The following is a 7098-nucleotide window of genomic DNA, read 5'->3' on the forward strand; positions in this document are numbered from 1 at the left end:
GCTTCCGACCCTCCTTGTCTGCTGAAGACCAACTCCTCAACCTTGTTCACCTTCTGTCCCTCCAAATCAACTCCCGTCGCTCTGCCATTTTTGTTTCCCTTGACCTCCAAAATGCCTATGACAGTGTATGGCATCCCGGTCTCCTCTTTAAACTCCAAACCTACGCCCTGCCTATCAATTTTGTCCATCTGGTCGCCTCCTTCCTCTCGCACCGTCCTTCCTATGTCACCCTCCACAACACCAACTCCCGTATCTTTTGTCCCACGGCTGGCGTCCCCCAGGGTTCTGTCCTCTATCTTCTTCTTTATCTCTTGTATACAGCTGATATGCCCAAGCCACCCCCACCTGTCCACCTTCTCCAGTATGCTGATGACACCGCCTTCCTGGCTTTCTATCCTACCCTTCAACGGTCTCAACGTACCCTCCAAACCCACCTTCACCAGTTCACCACTTGGTGTAACCAGTGCTTCCTCCATCTCAACCCCTCCAAAACCCAGGCAATCATCATAGGCTGCACCACTCGCTCCTTTCGCCTCCATGATTTCTACCTCACCCTTTATGGTCGTCCCATCCAGCTCACCCCCACCCTGAAATACCTTGGCCTCACCATCAACCGACACCTCACCTGGACCCCTCACCTCCAGACCATCCAGCAGAAAGCGCCTCCGCCTTCTGAAACTCCAGTCTGGCCGGACATGGGGATTGCATCCTTCTACCATCCTCCACACTTACAAATCCCTCATCCGTCCTATCTTCTCTTATGACAGCGTTGCCTGGATATCCACCCCCACCCGATTTTACAAGGCCCTCCAAATCCTTGAACACCATGCACTCCGCCTTGCCTTCCGTATCCGCCTTCCTTCCCCCACATGGCTCCTGTATGAAGTGATCCCCTTCCCCCACCTCCTCCTGTTCCTCCAACATCTCTGCATCCTTTACATTGTCCGCAGGCTTGATCCCACCCACCCTCTGGTTTCCTCCTTCCTCTCCACACCCCACCCGTTGTCGCACCTCTATCGCTGTATCCCTCCCTCTCTCCACCTCCACACCCTCCATCTCCTTCATCAGGGCAATTTCCAACGCCTCCCCCTCCTGGATGACGAACTTCGCCGTGACATCTACCCTTCCTTCCAACTATAACCTGGCCTTCTTCACCCCCCCCCCCTCCCCAGGGCCCCCTTTTCCTCTTTCCTCCTCCTCCCAGAGCGGATTTTCCTCCGTCCCCCCCACCCCTGAGACCCTGCACCCTATACTTGCCTCTTTCCTTCCCACATCCCTTCCTACCTGGCCCTCTTCAGCGCACCCCCCGCTCATCTCCCCCATCTCTTCCCCTCCCTCCCTTCTTCCAGTCTTCCTCATCTCCTTGCGCCTGGCAGATCCTCTGTTTTGATCATCGTCAGTGTGCCACGTTAGTGTTGTGTTTAGTGCTGTTTCTCCTGTGCGTCAAGAGGTGTGATTTTAATTGTGTACTGCCTTGAGGTTCGCCGTCAGTGATTGTTCTGTGCTACGCCGTCCGTCGATACCTTTTATGCTCCAGTCATACTGTGCCTTGTGTTCTTTTAATTTTCGCAGTGTGTGGCTTCTTGTGTGTGCTACTTTTAAACAGTTTTAACAGTTTTTTATCTCCATTTTACGGTCACCCTGTTTTTTTGTCTATTGCCTTCCATGATGTTCCCCCTTTTTTGTATCTATGTTCACCATATTCTCTCCTTTGTTATTTTTAATTGTCTTCTATTGTTTGTCCTATGTCTTTCAGCTGAAGAGCAGCGCATATGTTGCTGCCAGCCCGCCCCGATGAGGAATTGAAATACAACAAAGAAAAAAAAATAGTTCACGACAGTCAGTTTTAGCCCTGACGACGACCATGGAGGTAGTGGTCGAAAGCGTGGAGTTTTATCCTGAACTGACGCGGCATGTACACTGAGAGATTTTTACTCAACTTCTGTAATTGTTCTAAATGCTTTTTTTAAAATTATTTTGAACAATTACTTCACGAGGCCATTCAAAATGTAAATGGTTACAAAAACACACTTGACCTCTTAGCCACAAATAATCCTCAGCAACACGGCGGATACAGGGATTAGTGAACACACAGTCGAGCGAGACTCAATTACGTAACAAAGAAATTCACTAAAACTAAATGAGAAATATATCTATTTACAAAAGCAGCTAAATATTCGGTTGACGTCTTTCTAAGAGACAGTCTCCAATCCTTCCAAACTATGTAAGTGAAGACCATATATGGCTTAAGTTCAAAGAAATAGTGTCAACAGCACTCGGGAGGTTCATACCAAATAAATTAATAAGAGACGGAACTGATCACCCATGGTACACAAAACACGACAGAAAACTGCTGCAGGAGCACCGAAAAATGCACGTATAATTTAGACGAACGCAAAATCTCCAAGATTCGCGAAGTTTTACTGAGGCTCGAAATTTAGTGCGGACTTCAATGCGAGATGCATTTAATAGTTTCCACAACGTAAGTCTCTCTAGAAATGTGGCGGAAAATCCAAAGAGATTCTGGTCCTATGTTAAGTAAACCAGCAGAAAGGCTCAGTAAGTACCTTTACTGCGCGACAGCGATGAGGAGGAGGAGGGGGAGACAAGAGACCCAACCCTTCGGAGCAGGTAAAATCGTGGCAAATGTCCGGCGTGGCAAATGTCCGCACACCCCCTTGTACGAACGCTTTGTTGTCCGTCCATCTGTCCGACTGGTTAAAAATCCTTTTCTCAGGAACGGACCGGCGTATCACGTTCTCTTGGCTGTATAAAATACTTGAGCTTCAAAGTCAGTGCAGAGAAAAGATACGGCCATTTATGCCGCACGTTTCGATACTCGCAAACTCACTCATCAAAAACCTAAACTTCTGGTTCATCTATAAAAGTGAAATTTAGCCAGAACCAAGGTTTGACAATAGAACCAATCAAAAAATTCGAAAACTGTAAATCTGTAATTATATCACAAGAACATTTTTTTTCTTTTTTTTTTGCCACTTGTTGTCGGACTGTCTCCCTTTCCTTCTGTCGGTTAAGATCTCTGCTTTAAAGGAAGAGGTAGACATGTCACACTGAAATTTATGTCACATATTGAGGTCAATGGTCCCTTGGCGATGTAAGGAATTGAGGCTTTTAAGTCAGAGCAGTCAAAAGATAGTGCCATTTACGTCACATAGTTTGTATTCGCCGACTCACTCATTAATACCTACAGCGTACTTCCGGTTCGCTTAGAATCTTGAAATTCGGCAAGAAGCAAGGATTCACAGTAAGACCAAAGGAAAAATATCCGAAAACTGTAAATTTATAATTGTATCACACGAAAAACATTGTCGTTTGTTCTTAGAGTAGCTGTCTGTTCGTATGTCTGTTACGAGACTTTTCTCGCAGGAGTGGGAAGACGTACCGAGTTGAAACTTATATCACTCAATAAGGTCTATAGGCCCTTTGCCGTGTTATAAATATAAGCATCTAAGTCAGTGCAACCAAAAGATACGGCTATTTATGTCGCATATTTTGGTATTCGCAAACTCACTCACCAAAACATATGGGGTACTTACTGTTGAACTTGCATCGTAAGTTTTGTCAAGAAGCAACGTTCCACAGTACAGCTAATAGAAAAAAATCGGAAAAATATTAATTCGTAATTAAATCGTACGAAAACAAATTTCTTTTGTAATTTTTAATCAAGCATTCAAACGTGAAGTTAAAACAATCAGTCGTTCTTCATTCAGGCTGACTGGGTGGCAATGGTAAAAGTCGACGGAATTTATCCATCAGTACATATCCAGGAGAGATTGCTGCATGTAGACATTGTTGTATTTCAAGTTTTACGCGAAACAATCATTTTCAGACTAGTTATTCCCCTCTTCGTGTTTGATTTTTACCATTGCGACTCAGTCAGTATGGATGGAGAACTTGTGATTATTGTAATAATGCTCACCTGCCTCCAGCATGATTTCATGTGGCATTTACATTGTTTAAATCAAAACATTCTCGAAAATCTTGGAATCTCTGGGACCGATGTCCTGCCGGTATCAATATCGATAACAGGCAAAAGTACTCGAGACTATAGCATCGCCGGCCGCGGTGGCCGAGCGGTTCTAGGCGCTTCAGTCCGGAACCGCGTGAGTACTACTCTCGCAGGTTCGAATCCTGCCTCGGGCATGGATGTGTGTGATGTCCTTAGGTTAGTTAGGTTTAAGTAGTTCTAAGTTCTAGGGGACTGATGACCTCAGAAGTTAAGTCCCATAGTGCTCAGAGCCATTTGAACCATTATAGCATCCCGGAATGAAGGAACTGTCTACATCACTATTAAGTTTGTACAGAGCCATCGGCGCGCGTCCTGCTCACACCTGGCCAATTTTTTGCTAACAGTCGGATAGAAAACCGGCATATAACTTTGCAATACCACGACTGCCAAAATTATGTTTTTTTTAAAATTAGTAATATTTATTCGTAAAATTCCTATTGCTTCGAAATACAGAATTATTATGGAAATTGCGAAAAGCGATCAGTACTGGTTCAATGACAAAGCCTACAGCTAGAAACTAGCAGTAACACATGAGCTAATATCGGTACAGCATTGCAGAGACACTAATGTACCTGTTGTTGTGTGGTGTTGTCTGTCATACGGTTCGCGTATACATGTAGGGTGCAAGAGTTACACCCACGTGGTCTATACGGTGGTTTCTCGCTGTCATCCTTGGACATCAGTGGTATTGCAGAATGGTTCCATCCCTAGTTTAGAAATATTTTATGAAGTATGATAGCAATTAAGTGCAATGCCGCATTTGCTTTAAAAGATTGAAAAGGAAAAGAGGCACAACAAACTTGAGACACCATATGAGGAAAAAACATCCACAATGTTTCTTGAAACAGAAGGTAAATTTGATTGATATATTTAAAATTTTATTGGCGTGTTGTAAACTTGGTATAACATCTGAACCTTTAATTTTTTAGTTGTTTCAGGCTGAAAAACTGATACCATCCGAAAATGACGATACAAGGAAGTCACCAGCTTGTGACTTTTCGTCCTTGTTGTCTCAGTGCTTATCTCCTTCACCTTTGAAATCTTTGCTGGAGATAAAGAGACCGATTTCTGCAGCATCCTCAACCCTATATCCTTCATCTTCGTTAGAAGTTTTCACTCTTTGATCGAAGTCTATGTTTATTACAAGAAGTATAGCACTAAAATACCGAAAATCGCATCTTTGAAATCTTTGCTGGAGATAAAGAGACCGATTTCTGCAGCATCCTCAACCCTATCTCCTTCATCTTCGTTAGAAGTTTTCACTCTTTGATCGAAGTCTATGTTTATTACAAGAAGTATAGCACTAAAATACCGAAAATCGCTCATTTCAGAAAACGGTTCTTTCGAGCGGTTGTATGTTTCAGGTTAAACTCGAGACGAAATGAACAGATGCAACAGAAAACCGCTTGTTTCAGCGATAAGCGCCGTCCCTACGTCACAGTCTCACACTTTCAGTATTACTGACCCAAGAGCGAGGCCAAGAACGGCACAGTACATGATGATTCAAAATAAATGTGAAAATAAAGAGTATACTCGTGACTTCAGTAACGACTATATTTCAGAAATACACATATAGACTGTAAGGTTAACTCTCACAGTTCCTCTGGACATTCACAGATGTTCGATAAGGGGTTAGTTTGTGACACGGCAGATGTCTTCCCCGTACAGCATTTCCTGCCAGACCCGTTCCAATAGAGCCCTATCAATGGAGTTAACTGCGATGACTATCCGGTGTCTTAGCTGCTTTTAAGTCTTGCGAAAATAACGATACAAGAGAAAGCCCATTGGTGTAGGGTCACGCGACCTGGGGCCTCAATATGAACGGTACATCATTCGATCCAGCACGGAAAGTCCAACTCTGTGGAAGACGTTCGTTGAGATTACAGCTGAATAGTCCGCCATGTTTTTCACAACTCTGAGGATTCGGCATTTGTGGATGGTTAACCTATTTACGCAAGTGTTTATAAAATTTCTCATAAAATATTTGGTACTGTATATACTGTATGCGTGAAGACCCCAGAATTGTACCAAGCCTGAACACAACCCTGGAAGAATGTTCATATAGGCCAATTACCCAAAACTTTCATTGTATGCAATTTTTTCATTAAATTACATTACTTCTTGCTCAGCAGGGAGGCTTGAGTAACAAAATACCCCCCCCCCCCCCAACGCTCCCCCGAAGTGCCAACTCTAAATTTTGTGTGTATCTAGAATTCACGCTATTATTGAATGTCGTTACCATTAGCACAAAAGTAAGACAAAAAGTTTGTTTCTTGTTGACTTGTGCTCAAAATTTCATTTTTCTAAGGCTATGTTACTTGTGAAGGTTCCCTTACAATGACCAATCCACTACAAAAATATATTAATGATCACTCGTCCCACCGTATCTACATAAGACATGGGGTTATGTATTATTCAGTTTGTGCATGTAAGTTTATGATGAGGACGTATAAATACATCTCAATATACACTCCTGGAAATTGAAATAAGAACACCGTGAATTCATTGTCCCAGGAAGGGGAAACTTTATTGACACATTCCTGGGGTCAGATACATCACATGATCACACTGACAGAACCACAGGCACATAGACACAGGCAACAGAGCATGCACAATGTCGGCACTAGTACAGTGTATATCCACCTTTCGCAGCAATGCAGGCTGCTATTCTCCCATGGAGACGATCGTAGAGATGCTGGATGTAGTCCTGTGGAACGGCTTGCCATGCCATTTCCACCTGGCGCCTCAGTTGGACCAGCGTTCGTGCTGGACGTGCAGACCGCGTGAGACGACGCTTCATACAGTCCCAAACATGCTCAATGGGGGACAGATCCGGAGATCTTGCTGGCCAGGGTAGTTGACTTACACCTTCTAGAGCACGTTGGGTGGCACGGGATACATGCGGACGTGCATTGTCCTGTTGGAACAGCAAGTTCCCTTGCCGGTCTAGGAATGGTAGAACGATGGGTTCGATGACGGTTTGGATGTACCGTGCACTATTCAGTGTCCCCTCGACGATCACCAGTGGTGTACGGCCAGTGTAGGAGATCGCTCCCCACACCATGATG

The sequence above is a fragment of the Schistocerca serialis genome, chromosome 7 (genome assembly GCF_023864345.2).
Source record: "Schistocerca serialis cubense isolate TAMUIC-IGC-003099 chromosome 7, iqSchSeri2.2, whole genome shotgun sequence".
Taxonomy (NCBI): Eukaryota; Metazoa; Arthropoda; class Insecta; order Orthoptera; family Acrididae; genus Schistocerca; species Schistocerca serialis.